The following is an 18,531-nucleotide window of genomic DNA, read 5'->3' on the forward strand; positions in this document are numbered from 1 at the left end:
TGTAATGTACACAATCACTATATTGTACACCTGAAAATAGTATAATATTACAGGTATCTATACTGCAATTAAAAATTTTTAAAATAAAGTGCACAGAAAGTACTTACCTTGTGTGGACAGCTTAGTGCAATTTTACACATGCATACTTCCATGTGCAAGATATAGAGCATTTTGAACTCTCCAGAGATTCCCACTCCATACATCACCCTAAGAGGTAACAACTCTTCGGACTTCTGGTGTTAGAAATAAGTTGTGATCTTGAACTTCATATAAATAGACTCACACTCTATATGTGCAGCTTCTTTCACTCAGTATCACAACTGTGAGATTCACCTACACAGTTGGGTATAGGAATTAGTTTATTCTTTTTCAGGGCCATATGGTATTCCATTATATGATTGTGCTATAATTTCTTTATTTTTTTTTCCCGCTGTTATGAACACTTATGTTGTTTTCCGCTTGGGGCAATTATAGATGGTGCCGCCGGGAATCTTTTCATATATGCCCTTTGGTGCACATATGAATGCATTTCTGGTTGGTGGTTTTCTTTCACACTTACAGATTCGCTGATAAAGTGTCACATATTTTTAAGCCAAGAGTCACTTGCAGACTTGCCTTTCACATCCCTGGAATGGGATTGTCGGTCATGAGTGTGTGTTTAACTTTGGTGGGTATGTCAGCAGCCTGTTTAAGAGCTCTGGATCCTTGGTGGTAAGATCCCAGACCCGCCTCTTTTGACAGGGAAGAAGGAGCCCTTGAAATGGATTCCTATCTAAGTCCCCACCCAGTCATGAGGAGACTAAAGATGATGTGTGCAGGGCTCTGGTTTCACACTCCACCAGTGCCAAAGGGAGGGTCTACACCAGTGTCTTTGATTGAGAAGGTTCAATGGCTATTTAATTCCCTCATCTGACAGCTGTGCTGCTTGACCCATCAAAATGATTACCCATTTGATGTGATTCTTGTCCCTGCTGCATTCTATATCACTGTTTTTATTTATATTTGTTAAAAAACAAAAATTTTTCGATTCCAACCTTAAGCTGCCTAAGATGGCAGGTGGCTTTATCTTCTTGGCTTCCTTCAGCTCAGCTTCTGGCTGTCACATCAAAAAGAAAGTCTCAGATTAGTGCTACCATGCCTTTAACACCTTTCCAATGCTTGCTAATCTCCCTTTTTAACAAAGAACTAGCTTCAGCCTCCCTTCTGTAACATAGAATTTAATAACATTGCTCTTTGCTTATTATTGTTATTGTAATTGTTTTAAATTGGTTTCTATTTTGGCAAGGGATTATTGGCTTTCCATTTGCAGTGGCAAAATGTTTCCTTTTAAATAAATTTACTGTCATTTAAAGGAGAATTGCTTTAAAGAGAAATCTGAGTACTGCCCAGATATGGCAAAATTCCTAATTTGGAGTGTGAATGTTGAAAACAGAAATAAAGGTGACATGTGAATGGCTGAAACTTAAGAAACGCGGGGGTTGAGGGTGGAGTCAGAGAATCACCTGAATTCCAGTTGTTGCTCTGAATGTGTAACCTTGGGCACGTCACAGGAGGTGAGGGAGAAGTCATGGGAGGTAAAGGGAGATTCTGCCACAGTCTAGTGCTTTGGAAGGTTTTACGTGCCTATGAATTTCCTAACTCTTCAGCAGGAGAGTCCTAGGGCTGGGATAGGAGAGTGATTTGAGGTCCCACTGGTCCCTAGATCTTGGAGGTACCTCTGTGGAGCAGTAACATGTGAGAGGTTGTTGGGGGTGGAGGTAGGCAGACTCAAGGATCCACATCTCTGATTCAGCCAGAACAGTTCCACTTTTATAATCTGGGCTTCTACTTATAATTTTATTTGATACAATTTATGTGCAGCTAGAGATAAAAGTTAGAAGTCATTGGCTTTAGTATCTTAAAGGACTGTCTGGCTCATTCAATTTAGTTCTTGAGCGAGTTTCCTTTCCAGATTCCTTTGGTTGCAGGAGATGAAATCTGAACTCAAACCACCTGAAAACCAAATGGAATTTATTGGCTTGCATAATCAAAATGTAAAGGATATATCCTGGTCACATAACTGGATCTATTCCATCTCTCTCTCTGTCTCTCGGTTCCTCTGCCTATATCTGTCTTTCTGTCTCTCCCTCTCTCCTTTCCCTTTCCTAGTCCTGCTTTCTTCAGGTTTGGCTTCTTTCTTGGGCAGCCTCTCCCCCATGTGTTAACAATATGGCTACCAACAGCTCCAGACAAACATCTTTATTTTCTCATCAGGAAAAGCTATCTCATTCCCAGTATTCCTAGAAAATTCCCAGGGTTGACATTCATTGGACTAACTTGGGTGTGTTCCTGAAACCAGTCACTATGGTCAGAGGTATTTCATGTTCCCTTTGGCTAAACCTGATTCATATGCACTCCAGCTTCATGGAGTCCGTGTGGAACCAACCCACCTGAACCATAGACCAGTCACTATACTCAACACTTTGTGTGTATGAGCTCATCTAATCCACACAAGACTATGTGGAAGGTCCTCTCCTTATTGCCCAACATATGAAGAAAATACTTAAAGAACAGATGCTCCATCACCAGACAGGATTCGAATCCATACACTCCTAAACAAGGTCTTGTCAAGGATGCTATCTATCCAATATTCTCTTTGGACTGAGTTTGGAGAACTAATTCTCCACCCCCACCCCCAAACTGAGAGGTTGTAAGCAGACCAGGGAAAAGGATTACCAAGTGGGAAAATCCTCTAAATGTCCAAATACCACCTTAATGAGTTTGAACCTGAAATTGCCAGAAAAGGGGGAGTGGGGCATGGGTGAAGGGAGTGGGAAGGTACAAACTTCCAGTTATCAAGTATCTAAGTAATGGGGGTGAAATGTAGAGCATAGCGACTACAGTTAATAATATTGTAATGAACATCTGAAAGTTGCTAAGAAAGTACATCTTAAACATTCTTATCACAAGAAAAACGTTTGTAACTATGTGTAGTGACAAACAGTAACTAGATCTATTGTGGTGATCATTTCACAATAAATACATATATCAAATCATTATGTTGTACCTGAAATTAATATAATGCTATATGTCAATTGTACCTCAATTGAAAACAAAACAAAGCAAAACAAAATAAAACTGAAAAAGCTTGAACTTAACCTAGAGAGACTTGAAGGATGTGATTAGTTCCTGCTAGGAGATCTGTTGTGAGCGACTGATGTTTTTGTTACCATGTATTGGATCTTGGCTTCAAAGGGGCTCGTTGTTTGAGTCCCCCCAGAGACAGCCCCCAGACAAGGTCTTGAATGCAAGTGATCTATTTGGGAAACTCCGGGAATACAGTAAGGAAGTAGGATGTAGGATTGGGAAGGGAAGGCAGCCAGCATGGAGTGCATGACCCAGCCCACTGGCTGGTGGACAATTGGTACTCAATTCCAGGGGGAAGCTCTATTCCTAGAGAATGTAGCACATGCACTTCAGAATCACCCCCACCTGAAAGGAGAGGGAGCTGGGGTATCCACACACCCACTCCTGACAACCATTGTTAGAGGACTGCTCTAATGGTGTTAATTTCCTGACACTTCTGGACCAATGAGCATGTGGCATAGTAGTTTTCGTGGGTATTGTGTGGAAGCCCCCAGGCAGAGATGCAGGTGAAGGAGTAGGAGGTTGGTCAGAGTCCCTGAGAAAGGTCAAGCCCAGGGTTATGGTAATATACTGTATCTTCTCTACTGGGGAAGGGGTGGGCTAATGCCTGATTGGGGTGAGCCAGGAAGCCCCACTCTGAGTCTACTCATTTCACTCATCTTCTGAAATTTCTGCTGTCCAAGAGTAATGGGCAGCTGGGGTGTAGAGATGTGAATTCTGCTCTTGGAGAGAGAAGTCCTCAGTTCATTCTAGGACTTTGAGGGTGGATGTTGTCACTGGGCCATAGTCATTCCTCTCTGTAGACACAGCCACGACGACCCAGAAGAGGTGGAAGGAGTGCATGGACTCAAAGCCTGGCGCAGAGCCGATGCCCCATCAGGGCTTGTGGCACCCACACATCTCTATCTTAGGAGATCCAGAAGCAGCAAATGCATGCTCTACTTTCATTATCTGCCATCAGAATGGCAGATAATCACAATATCAGTATTTATGAGAAAAATGGATTCAGCATTTTTATTCCAAACGGAAGCTATTGACATTCCTAGAATAGTCCTGGGAGAGGGAAAACCCATTGCTAAACACGCCTTCAGAAACAATTTGCAATCAGTGGGCCAGGCATGGGGCCAGCCATGTGGTTCTCTCAGATAAGAGGAATAAAGGTCTTTGCAGGGGGCCAGGCTCAGGGCAGGTGGGGGGACAGGAGAAGAGTTGACATCTTAATGGGAGAGAACACTGCAGAGCCCTGGGATTTCACCTTGTCTGCCTCAGGCTGGTGGGGATGGAGAGCTCTTGGCAGATGTGGAGGAAGTGGACTGCAAGGGGTTTCTGCAACCTGAGTCCTCACCCCTGTGGCCTCCCCTCCCTTCCTTTCTCCCTGACCCTCTCTCTGTCCTTATAACTCCCTGGTCTCTCTTCCTCTCTTTCTTTCAGTTCCTTATTTTGTTCTCCTTCATTTTCCCTCTTTAAAAAATATTATTAATGACCTAATACTTCTGGTACACACTCCTTGTAAACTATTAGAATATGTAAGATGTAAGACCTTTGGATTAACAACTTAATCTTCATTTCTTCTTCCTCCCTTCCCAGATACAACATGAAGAGTGTGCTGTGCTGTGTAGAAAAGCTCTAGACTTTTCCCTTTCCAGTTGCATACATCTATATATACCTAGAAAACATGTAACAATGGGTTTTTTTGGTGAGTGCACTTATATTCTAAATATAGCACCGTACTCTAGTTATCATTCTGCCACTTGCTTTTTTTTAAAAAAAGACTTTACTGTAGAGTAGTTTTAGGTTCACAGCAAAACTGGGAAGAAGGTATAGCAATTCCTACATTCTCCTCACCCTCACACATCCATAGACTCGCCTATTGCCAACATCCCCCGTCAGAGGGTACATCTCCTACAGCTGACACATCATAGTAACCCAGAGATCACAGTTTACATTAGGGCTGCCCATGGTGTACATTCTATGGATTTGGACAAATGTAAAATGACATGTATCCATCGTTATAGGACCATACCAGGTATTTTCAATGCCCTAAAAATCCTTTGCTCTGCCTTTTCATCCCTCAAGCCCTGTCAGCCAATGATCTTTTTTAAAGCTTTTTTTTTTAATATTTTATTTACTTTCTTGAGAAAGAGAGAGCACAGAGGTAGAGGGAGAAGCAGACTCCATGCTAAGAAGGGACCTAGATGTGGGGCTCAATCCCAGGATTCTGAGATCATGACCTGAGTCAAAGGCAGATGCTTAACCAAATGAGCCACCGGGGAATCTCAACCACTGATCTTTTAATTTTCCCCATACTTTGGCCTTTTCTAGAATGCCATGTAGTCAGAATTGTATAGTATGTGCCCTTTTCAGATTGATTTCTTTCACTTAGTAATATGTATTTCAGATTCTTCCATGTCTTTCCTTGCCTTACTAGCTCATTTCTTTTTAGTGTGGAATAATATTCCAATATCTGGACTTTCCATAGTTTATTTGTCTATTCACCTACCGAAGGCATCTTAGACTGTGCCTTTGGTGTTATATCTAAAATCCATTCCCAAAGTATATAGATTTCCTTGTCTGTTATCTTCTAGGAGCTTTATGGTTTTCACTTTCCATTTAAATCTATGATCCATTTTGTGTTAATTTTTGTGAGCTATACATGTGATTTCTGTTGATCACACAAAGGCACAGGTACAGCCAACATGACTGTGGTTTGTTACCTTCATTCATAGCGGAAGGGAATTAATGAACATAAAGATGTGATGCTTTACCCATGCAGGACCACAGAACCCCTGAGTTCTTTGCACCATGGTCTATAGGCCAGGAGGAAGGGGTTACTGTGGAAGCTGGAGGGAGTCCCTTCCATGGGAGTTCTCATGAGGCTCTGGGTCCATGTAGCTCTGCCCAGGGTTGGGAGCAAGTGATGGAGAAGGAGAGAAGGCACTTTCTTGTTCCATTTGTGCCTTGCCTGAAGCACCCATCTAGCAGCTTGAGAGACACGTGGGGACAGCACCCCGGGCCCAGAGATCAGCAAAGACAGCTGGGGACAGCCTTGCAGGCAATAGCCAGTGTGACCGCTAGAGAGGAAGAGCACAGTGGATGCCTCTGGTGACTACCACTGACGGGCTGGCTGGTGAGCACTGGGGAGACATCACAGAGCCCACGTGAGGGGGGTGTAGAGCCAATGAAACAGGAACTAGGACTGTTTCCAGGGCCCCATCTGAACCCATAAGCTGGGGAGGCCTGGGGCAACTCAAGCTATAATAATCCTTCTTATTTATAGAATATTTGACTCACATTTTTCAAGACATAGCCATTGTCACCCACAATTTATAGATGAGGAGGCTGAGGGCCCAGAAAGGTAGAAATTTGCTTAAGGTCGCACAAGGTCACTGTTCCCTGGAAGTCTTGGATTCTTAGTCCAGCATAGACGATTAGAAGAGAAAAGGTTGAGAAGGAGAAGTAAGGTGAGATCATGTGGGCTTGAGCATCAGACTAAGGTATGAAGTTTTTATCCTGATGGCAACTGGGAGCCAAGGAATGTTCTTGAGCAGGGGAGTGACTTGGCAGATATGGGAAGATTAATCAGGTGGTGGTGTGTGGTGGGGGTTGGACGGAGAGAGAGTGGATAGGGATTAAGAGGTCCTTTAAGGAAGAATGGTGACATCTTGAGGAGAAACCCTGAATATAAGTCCCACACCAAGAACCCCCAGCTGTCAGTGGGAGGACCACATGGACATTTTGTGATGTCCACTCTGACTATATGTCTGCTTCATATACTGTGGTGCATGTCTTTCATCACACTCCACCATTGGGGCAAGTGGGTCTGAAATCCATTCTGTGCTTTGCAGGCCAATCTAAAGTGTACAGCTATGTCCACACAGAGGACAAAGCTGTTCTATTTTGCATGAAGGCACACTATAGGTAAGTACAGCCCATATACTATCCCAAATTCCTTCTGGGGAATCACATTTCTACCTCTGCCAGCTCATATAAACCTGGTGGGACTGGACTCATCTCCAGCTCTCGAGATGAGAACATGACTCAAGCCTGGCCAACTGGAGTAACTACCTCAACTTCACCTGGGTGATTGGTACAGGAAGGAGCACATCACCAAAGCTCATCCAATCAGAGCGAACCTAAGGGATTTTGCTTTAACAACCATGTTGCTTCCATAAGAAGAGTGTCTATCTAAAATCATAGCCAGAGTAGAGGCAACTGTAGACAAGGGATGGTGAGAATGAAACTTAGTCACAGTGAGTCCTAAAGATATCATCTGGGCCCCTGGATCCAGCCATGCCTGAGGTCTACTCAGATGTTTCTCTTGTTTGAGAGGGTAATCCTTCCTCCCCTAGACTTAAGCCAGTATGCACTGGGATTTTGTTGCCTGTAACCTAAATTGTCCCAACTGATATAATAGGAGGGTCACCTGGATCAGGGGTAAGTAATCTGTGTTCCATGGGTCAAGTTTTGGCCTACCACCTCTTTGTTATAAATTAAGGTTTATTGGAACATAGTTATGCCCATTTGTTTCCACATTGTCTATGACTACTTGCACTACAATTGACTTTGCACAACACACTGGAGTTCAGTAGTTGTGACACAGACCCTATAGCCCACAAACCCCAAAATATTTACTATATGGACTTTTATAAAATGTTTGTCAATTTCTGACTGAGACAATCTCTTTCACCTCTTACTGAGCTACAAAGTGGGTCCCAGAGTAGAGCTAGCCTAAAATTGGGGCAGAGCCAGAGCTAGCACCCAGGTTTTCTGACTCCCAGCCAGAGCCCTCTGCACTGTCTCTCTTGGTCTCTCAGACACTGAAATAACCATGGGTCCTTCTGGGGATATTTGATTCATTTGACAGTTGAATCTTTCTTCTAGTCCCAGACAAATATGTTTTTGCAGCCTCCCTCGGATGCTCCTGGGAGTCACAGGGAGCCAGGGAAATTGAAATCCATAAATAACCAAGCCTCACATCCCAGCCAGTCCAGCCTGCCTCCCCAGAGACCTGCTAACTGGAGCTGGAGCTGATGTGGAGGACAACTGTCCTGTTTGGTACCTATCCAAATCCTGCAGAAACTCTCCTGACCCTGGGACCCAGGACTGGAGGAAGGCCCAGTTGTAAAATGTTTTTACCATCCATTGAATAAGACAAGGCAGGGGTTTAGAGACTCCTCCATCTAAAGGGCCAAGAGATGATTTGGGTCATGAGGGTAGGGACTGGGAGAGCTCAGAGGTATAAGGGGTGGCAATCCAGAGAAGGTTTTCTGGAGGCTGTCTAGAGCATTCAAGGGCAAAGTTTTAAAATGTTCAGAAAATGCTTTGTTACTGCTCTGAATCCTCTCCCCCTTACCCCCCGCCCTAGCTCTCTATGCTCCAGTTACCTGGGCATAACCCAAATGTGCCAAACCTACTCCTACCCCATGGCCTTTTCACTTGCTCTTTCTTCAGCCATGAGTGCCCTATGTACGCAAAGGATTAGAGATGAAGGAGTGTCAGTGAGGAACTCAAAGTAAGAGGGGAAGGAAGATTTGAGTGATAAGCCTAGACAAGTGGGCCTGATACAGTATGTTGGGGGGACTGGGCTTCGTTCTGAGAGTAGTGGTACCCCAAGCAGTAGTTTAGCTGGGACATGACAAAAATCAGCCATGGGCTTAAAAGGTTCACTTCAAGGATGTGTTAGAATCAGAAGGCAGGGTCAAGGGGACTACTAACCTGTTCAAGGGGATGGTTCTTTGGTTGCCAGAGAAGAAGATGGGGTGTCTTGGACTCTCTCCTCCACCTCCCTTCCCCAGAATCCACACTGAGGGCTACTCCAGCCATAGACCCAGGCCTAACCCCTCCAGGCTGTGAACTGGGACAGCTTCTTGGAGGAGATGACCTGGAGCACCCCTAGACTCACCTAGAAGAGCTGAACAGGGAGAAGTTAGCACAAAATCCAGTTTTGTTACAAGTGGGCTATGAAAGCTTGGACAGATCTTTGTGTCTGTTCCCTTATCTGTCAAACAGGGAGGAGAGTATCACCTGTCTCTTGGGTTTTGTGAGGATTAAATGAGACAATACATATAAAGCACTTAGCAAAGAGCCTGGCATCAGATCAGCACCCAGAGGAGGCGACTCTCTCAGCAATGATTAGGGTCTGGTTTGTTTTGGCCAGGGCTCCCTAGAGGGGTGGGGGGATGAGCTGGGTGATGGGAAGGGCTGCTGGAGGATTGGGGGAATCAAAGCATTTTGGAGACCTTTAATTCCCTTCTACCCTTGGGGACTGCTCTGGGCTGCTATCATATTGGGATCCCATCCCCCAAGGAAGCTCCAAGAGAATTAGTCCTGGGCTGGAAGGGGGACCCATTCTCTGGAGTTGGTAGCTAAAGGCAGAATGCCTGTCTTCTGGTCCTACCAGCATCCCTTTGCAGCCACATTGTACAGGCCAGGTAGAAACAGCCACCGTGTGGAAGGTGACAGATGGCCACAAATGAGGGGTGAATGAACCTGCTAAATCATCAGCTGGGAAATTGAGCATCTCACCACCCATCTGCGAGAGCCTCTTCCCTGTGGAAGGGAGCATATGTTTAGGTGTGAGTGCGGGGGGCATTCGGCATACTTACAAACAGACTCAGATGGTGCTGTGGCTAGGGCGAGTGTGTACACACATGTGGATACACATGCATGTTTACATATGCACACATGCCCACATGCTTGCATATCCATATACACACATGCATACATGTGGACACGCATGCACACACCTCCACATGTTTACACTCCTCCAACCCACATTCCTCCCATCACACACACACTCACATTTGTTCATTCATCCACAGGCTCTTGTACACACCTCTTAAGCACTTTTTTTACATCTAGAAATGCCAACCTACCCCTGTCTACATTCTGAACACAAAGGACCCCAACAGGTAAGTTTGCACACCTGAATTTTTTCACACAAACCAATACTCATCAAGATAAAAACACTCATTTGAATTGGCTTTGCACAACACACTGGAATCACAGTGTGTTAGACAATCTCCTTGTTCACAGATTTCCTAGCTCTCACTGGGGAAGGGCTCCACTTCCCATGCTATGGAAGTCAGGTCTGGTCATGTGACCAGCTGTGGCCCATGAAAGGAAAGTGGGAGAGCTGTGTGTGACTCCTGGAGAGGATATTTCAAAGCCCATCCATGGTTCCTTGTGTTCTCTGTTCCCTCTGCCATGGCAACCAGCTGTGTTCCAGGTGAAGGCTACCCATTTACTCCTGATTCAGGGCACAGTTGAGAGGAAGCAATGGATTAACCTGTGAATTAACTCGGAGATGCTGGGGAATAAATCTCTGCTGCTGTGAGCTACAGAGATCTGGGGGCCATTTGTTACAGCAGCATAGCAGTCTTCCCTGACTGAAACAACAGTTACACACATACACTCACATATATGCACACTCCTGCTGGGCTCGTACATTTCACACACACAGGTGCCCACCCACTACCCTGGGCTCACACATCCCCCCAGGGCACTCCAGGCTAGTCTGGCATGCAGGGCTAGGACAGGGACAGGGTAAAAAGCGAACAGATATGGGCTTCTGTGATCAGATTGAGGTTGAATGATTAAGAAGAGCTTTTATGTAACCAAAGGATGCAGAACCCAGCCATGAGTGAATGGTGAGGTTTCTGAAGGCCAAGGGCACTAGCCAGGGAGATGGGAGTTGGGAAACTGAACTTTGAGCCTCATGTGGCTATCTGATCTTCTCTGGTCTGCTCCTGGAGGCAGGAATTGCTTTGTATCCAGGAAGGGGGGCTCAGCGAGTCCCAATAACAGTGAGCAGCCCAGCAGTGGCCTCCTCCTGTGGTAAGTGGGACGGTCACTTCGTAAGTGTCTACTCATGGATTCCTCACAGCAGTGCTCTGTGATCTTAGGTTCCAACGGATTAAAGTTCCCTTGGTAAACATGTGTGGATGGTAGCTAGGCTGTAACGTTCCCATGCTGGTGATGCTATGATGAACCCCATCTTAGACACAGATGACTGGAGCCAACAGAAGAAGAAGGCAAGTTTGATCCTGGGATGGAGTGACATGGGCATCCTAAGGCCTGAGTGGTCATATCCTGAGAGAGTTTAGGAGGACTCCGTTTGGCAGGGGCATTTGAGCTGGGCCTCCAGATGGTGGTGAGAACATGGACTTCAACAAGAAGTCCCAAGTCCTTTGTTTCCTGGCTGTGGAACTTTGAGAAAAGGACTTACCCTGACAGTGTCTCAGTGTCATTATCTGTACAATGGGTATAATTTTTACTATGGTTATAATTGGGTTGCTGTTGTGAAGATAAAATGAGAAGGTGCCCAGGGAAGCAGGGAAGGTGCCCAGGCAGAGCAGTCTATGTCTCTTTACTTGAAGGCCCACTTCTGATGCTCCTTCCTTCAGGAAGCATTTCTTGATCTCTTCCTCTTCTAAACTCACAGGGCCGTTTGTACACCTGCCCGCATTCTGGCATGACCAAGCTCACTCATTCATGGATTTGTTCTACATTTTATTAAGCATCTTCACTATCCCAGGCCTTAGGCTGGGGGCTAAGATATGGAGTTGATTAAGATGATATGGCTGGCCTCCCAGCAATGTCCCCTCCATCTGCCTGCAGTTGGGTTGAGAGCTCGGCCAGGCTTTTTTTTTTTTTTTTTTTTTTCTTTTTGCAACTGCCTGGTGTGGTGCTGGCATATACATGTACCTCAGGGACTACGAGACAAAGGGACAGAATAGAAGGGCTCAGGTCTGGAGTCAAGTCCAAGTTCTGCTACTTTTGTGCTAAGTGGCCTTGAGGAAGTCCCTGTCTCTTGGTGAGCCTTAGTTTCTCCATCTGCAAAATGGCAGGGGTTGGGCCTGATCATCTGTAAGTACTACTGGGCTCTGTCTCTCAAGAGTTGCCAAGCATGAGTCTGTTCTCTGTTCTCACATTGGAGGGTTTCTGACAGCCCAGGGCCCACACCCATACTCACCTCCTCTAGGCTCTGAGTATGTGCCCTGCCAGGGGGAGTGAGGCAGAGGTTAATCCCAGACCTTTATTCAGATGGCTTGAATTAGCATCTGTGGCCCTATCAGAATCTGGGTATTAATGAACCATTGAGTCAGAGCCAGTTGTCCCGTGGGCTGTGCTGCTGATGAATTAATCACTTCTGACAGCTTCGAATGCCAAATCTGTGTTCACCTCAGGCACGCCTAGGGTGGCCACCAGCTGAGTCACTCAGAGCCAAGTCTATCCTAGCTGCCCACGGCACACACTTCTGCCAGCAGCATGTCAGCAGCTCAACCCCGGGGTTCTTGGCCTTCTTAATCTGGACCCAGCCTCTCTCTCCTTTCCATTCAACACTTCTCCCTGCACCCTAATCCACTCCCAATTTTAGTATATGTGCTGCCGAAGCGAGCACCCCAATCCACTCCCATAACACGATAAATCATCCAGCCTCCCCAGCTAGAATGGTGGCCTTTTCCCCTGCTCTTGTTCCTCAGTTGAATGAAATAACATTTTCCTAGCTCTTGGGTAACCATGTGCAGAAAATCCTACACTCTCAGAAGCTCATTTTCTATCCAGGAAGACAGGTGATTTATTTGGATGATTACCTGTTTATTTGGGGGGGATCAGGAGTGAGATCCCCAATACTGGGCAAATGACCAGTTGAGGAATGTAAGCTAAGTGCAGAGTGGGCATGCTCTACCAGTAGAGAGGACTTTTAGAGACTCTGTGGCTAGAAGAGAAGGGAAGAGATGTGGGGCATGCCTTGAAAATTGTTCCTTCTGCCTTGGTCTCCTGGCGATTCTCTGGCCACATCATGACCTTCATTGTCCTTGGACTTTTGGTCCAGGCTGTGCCCTCTTTCTGGAATGCTTGTGCCTCTCTTCCTGATCTGAGAACACTTGTAATCATGCTTCAATCATGCTTCAAAGCCCACTCTACTTTCTCCAATCAGCCCTTTATGGATTTCCACTCAGGTCTGAAAAGATGGCCTGAGAGGCATTTGTAAACTTTTATCTGCATATGTTTATGTACATACCTGCCTCCCCCTGTAGCCTGGCAGAGAGCCCCTTGAGGACAGAGACCTCATCTTATTCACCACTGTAGCCCCAGGTTCAGAGGTGCTCCAGGAAATGGGAGGGGAATGGATAGACTTAGTCAAATCCTGTTGAGGATCAGAGGAGTTTGGAAGTAGCTGGAAACTTCCAGCTTGGGTTTTGGTCATGTGTGCCCTTGGAACTGATAACCCCATGAGCTCCATGGTGTCTTAGTCAGCTCAGAGTCCCTAGTATAGCCCAGCCTGTGACTGGTAGTTGAGTGGGGAAACCAGGGTGCTTGGAACTGAGTGAGACCTGGTGCCTGGATGCTAGCCCTTCACCTAGCATCTTTCCTTCTCTCAGGCTCTGAGGCCTGGAGGAAGCCGGGGCTGCTGGTCCTCAGCCTGCCAGGGAACCAGGCTCAGAATGCACCATTCATCAGACTGCTGTATGCAGGCAGGGTCAGTGGCAGGACACAGAACCCCAGCTCTGTGTCCTTGGGCAGGTGACTTAACCACTTAACCTCTCTTGGCCCCATTGTCCACATCTGTGAAATAGGCCTACTTCCCAGGGCTGTTGTGTGGACTAAGTGAAATCACGAATAGAAAGCCTTTGGCAATGTGTTTGCCCAGAGTTGGGGATCTTCTGTCTTTTTCTTCTTTTCCACTCTTCTGTCTCTTCCTTCCCTTATCCTTTTCCCATTTGAGCCTTTGTTCCTTGTCTTCCTCTCTCTCAACCTTCCCAACTGACAATTAAAGGCAGAGAGAGTTGGGGAGAGGCAGGGAGGCAATGTCTAAGTCAAAGGAGCTCTTGCTCTATTGGGGGAATTTCGGGCCTCTGTGGCCCCATGTTTACCCAGGCTTTCCAGGCAGCTGGGAGCCTCCTTCCTTCAGAGCAGGGGTGCCTGCCTCCCAGTGTTACAACTTCGGTGACAGCATTGCCATTTCTCCTATTGGCTGCAAGTGGTCAGCCCTCAGCCTACTGCCAGGGGCCACCAGCCTGGGGCTGGATGAGGATGAGAAGGGCTGCCAGGGGTGGCCTGGGGCCTCTTGAAAGGCACACTCTGAGGGAAAACAGTTGTCACAGGATGTGGGATCATTTTCTCTGCATGGAGCTCCCTTTCATGTCCGTGATCACACCAGCTCCCTGAGGTGGTGCTGGCGGCGAGAACACAGGGATGGCTGGGGCAGCTGGGAACACAGTGAAGACCATCAGCTTCCCGCCAGGCCCAGCTGCCTGACTGCAGGGCCCGCATTCCAGACTCCGCGTGCAGCGCAGGCTTCCAGCAGCTTCTCGGCCTCTCTTGCTTCCTTCCCGCCTCTCCATAAAGGAAGGGGGCAGGACAGATCTGTGAGAAGGTACAAGGATACTCATGCATTCATTCATTCACTCAGTCACTCACTCGTTCATTCACATATGACTTTGTTCTCTTCTCAAACCCGTCCCCAGAGGGATGGTGTTGAATGTTGTCAGACTGGCCCCCCTTGGCTCAAAAGCCACCATCCTCAGAGTGGAAATCCAAGTACCTGCAAGAGCCTGCGAGGCCCTGCGTGATCTTGGCTGGTGGCCCTGTCCCCAAGAAGCCCACTTCCTGGTCAGGGAGCCTACTCTAGCCTCCCGAAGGTTACTGTCTCCATACTCAGGTAGATTCTCGCCTCCGGAGTTTGTACTTGCCTTCCTGGAACTTGATTCCCTCGCTAGGCCCTGGCAAATGGCCGTGGTTTCAGGGAAACTCTCTGATCGCCTCTTTCATTTTGTACTGCTCCCCCCTGTATTCCTAATCCCCTTTATTTTATAAATAGCTCCTGCATTTTACACATATATATAGCTCTGCATTTTTCACATATATATAGCTCCTGTATTTTATGTATATATAGCTCCTTTATTTTCCTCCACACACATGCACAGAGCTTGCCGGCTTTAAAAGCCCTATACATTCAACTTAACTGTTTTGTTTACTGTCTGTCTTCTTCTCCACAAATTAAAGTGATGTCAGAGTAGGAGTTTTCATTTATTTTGTTCACATACTGGCTAGAAGACCTTGAGAAAGTGATGGCATCCCCATACCTCAGTTTCCTTATCTGTGAAGTGCAGATGCCTGGCCCCCCAGCCTCACGAGGTTGTGTGAAGACTGTGGTGGTGAGTCTGTAAGGGGTAAAGCTCTGCCTAGGGTAGTGATGCAGACCCATGGATCCAGTAGTGACCCAGATACACCTCACAGAAAGTTCTGTCCTATTGTGGGGTGACTGATGGTGCATATTAGGTGATGGTAGTATGGGTAGTTCCCCCTGCAAGGCCCTGCACCTCTCCAGACAAGTGTTTTCTCTTGGCCATGCTGGGCAGCCTGGACACTCTAGAACTTCTTGCTCTTGGAAGCAAACTTTGGCCAATGAAGAATGACAGTGGGGGATGGATACCCACCTTCCTGCCCCTCCATGGGATGGTGCTGAGGTGTGCTCTATGCTGGGAGGATTGTCCCTAGTTATTCACAGTGGTCACCTACTCAGTAATTAGCCATTTATTTACTCCTTCCCCTCCCCACCTTCCCCAGGCTCCTACCAGTGCTTCCTTGGGTCATGCCCTAAATAAGCTGCTTGCATTTGAACCCTTGTCTCAAGGTCTGTTTCTGGGGGAAGTCAACTCAAGGCAGGTGGATTCTTGGCAGGGGTGGTCTCCATGGGGAACATCTGCCATCTTTTCTTTGCCAGCCCAGCCAAGACTCTCCATCCCAAGAGTTGTCTCTGTGGTTTTCTCAGAAGTGCCCTTGAAGTTCTCCTTTGAAATCCACCTGCCCTCACAATAGGGTTCCTGGTCAGGAATGGGGCTGCATGAGAGAGGGAGAACTACTTAAAATAGTTGAGGATTTCTTCCCTCAAACTAGAATTGCCACAGGCCAGGGAAGTGTATATTTGGTTGAGTCAAAAGGCCAGAAGGAGGAAAATGCCTTCTGCGGGGATTCTTCCAAGGCATCCTCAGGCCTTACATGAAGGGAGATCTTGTCTGAAATAGGTTGGTTCTAAAATACAGAAAGAGTTCATCTGGTTCTTGTACCAGCTTATGGACTCAAGTGTTCGTTCATTCATTCATTCATTCATTCACTCACACCGCGTACATTTATGGAACCCCCACCCCATGTATCAGGATCCAATGATGCAGTGGAGAACAAGGCATATATAGCTCTGGGACAACAAGGCCATCTCACGGCTGTGGTGGCTCCAGGTTTTGGGGATCTATGTTGTTGGGAGTCTGGTGGATGAGGGCCCTGGTGAAGGGAGCTGAGCGCGCCCTCTGAGGGTTCCTAACACTGCTCTGGGAAATAGCAGTGATCAGTTGGCATCCTTGGCTGGTGGTGCTCGCACTGTCTTGGCCACCATGTAGAAGTCTTTTTATACCTTCTGGTCTTGTAAGTTCTCCCAGCTACTCTCGGAAAGGGGCAATAATGCTGAGAGGTAATTGGTTCATCCAAATAGAGAGAGAACCAAGTCCTGGCTTCTGTCTTTTCATGCAGAACTTATGTGTTGCAGAGGAGTCTTCAAGACTGCAGAGACCCAAGCTTTGGGTGAGTGGGGGTAGGGCAGGGTAGGGAAGACTCCATAGACCAGCTGGTCAGCTGTCTGTCTTAGAGGGAATGGGGGAAAGAGAGGAAGATGAGGTTCAGAGACTACCCTAGAGCCCATGGGCTGGAAGCAAGAGGTCCTTGGAGAGATTTACATCAAGGTTCATTCCCAGAGCCAGAAACTTCTAGAGAGCACTCTCTGGTTGTCTATTTTCCACCAAATAAACTGTTTTCAGTGGAGTGGTATGTATGTGTATGCAGATTTGTGTGCGTTTGGGGAGGGTTGTGCCAAGCAGGACGATGAAAAGCTTTTGTCCTTTGGAGCTACATAATCAATAGTGACAACAGTGAACTTTTACTCAGCGCTTACTGTGTACCTGCAGCCATACCCAGTGAGCCAGGGGTGGGGTTCTTCTTAGCCTTCCCAGCAGTCCCATGTGACAATGTGACAGGCTGGTCCTGTTGTGAAAGAGAAGATGCATACACATGGAGAAATCCTGAAGAGTTTAGCAAAAGGTCCAGGGAAACCAACAAAAGATAATGAAGCACCTGAGGTCAGCAACCATGGGCCTATGTGGATCAAGGGAAGGAGATGTTACTGGAACCTGGTAAGAATGGAGATAACCCCAGCAGGGCTGCCTGGCAGGGGTTCTGGCTCCAACAGGAGAATGTAGTCAATCTGAAATGACCCAAGAAGGAGGGAGCCCAAGGAAAACACCCCACTGGGGGATGGGTAGCCTGTCCTTGCACATGAGTACTCTACTTTCCTTGCCTTCTCATCTCCCACCAGCGCCCCCCGTTGGTGGAATACAACGGTGTGTCAGAGGACCTGGGAGCCTGACGGTGTAGTCCTCATAGTCCAGCCTCCTGGGCCACAGGGCAGGGTGGAGAAAGTTGGAGAGTGGCCCCAGAGTGGGGAATAGATGATGATCATTCCCAGGCAGGACTGGCTCAGTGATATTCAGAACCTAATGCAAAGTTGAAAATGCCAATATCCTAGTGAAAAAACTATTGAGCGGGACACCTGGGGGGCTCAGTCAGTTAAGTGTCTGCTTTTGGCTCAGGGCATGGGATCAAGCGCCACCTTGCCCCAGGTTTCCTACTCAGCTGGAGTCTGCTCCTCCCTCTCCCTCTGCCCCACCCACCCCACTTGTGCTCTCTCTGTCTCTTTCTCAAATAAATAAATAAAATCTTAAAAGAATATAATGAGAATTTCAAAACAGTGACAAAAGATAATTAAACCATTTCGTATGCCCATGACAAGCCAACCTCACTCCCTTGTTACACACGAGGAACCTGAGGCAGAGAGAAATGACACCTCATCCAAGACCTGGTCTTTAAGTCCTGGCTCTGCCCCCTGTGTAGCTGTGTTCAGACAAATTACTTTAATGACACACAGGAGGGCCTTAAGACATATTACTATTTTGGAGACATTGCTAACAAGTTGGGGATCAAACCAGGAAAGGCGGAGTTGTGCCAGGACCACGCCCTTAGGAGCTATCCAAGGTGATCCCAGATGGGGATCCCTTGAGTCCTGTGCTTGTCATGGATGCTGAGGTAGGTAGGAACTTTTGAAATCATCTACTCCCACCTGCAGTTTGTCTCTGGGCTCCTCGAAGCCGCAGAGCACTGAGACCTGAAGTGTTATTGTCTGGAGTTTGGGAAATGATGTACTGAGCTGGAAAGAGCACATGAATGGGAGTCAGGAAACCAGGGCTTCACTAGAGTGGTGTTGACATCGTCTCCTTCATCCTTACAACCATCCATCAGAATGACCCCTTGGGCCACATCATATGCTTTATTCAACACTTACCGTTTGCCAGA

Source organism: Mustela nivalis, assembly GCF_964662115.1.
Source record: "Mustela nivalis genome assembly, chromosome: 1".
NCBI classification, from domain to species: Eukaryota; Metazoa; Chordata; class Mammalia; order Carnivora; family Mustelidae; genus Mustela; species Mustela nivalis.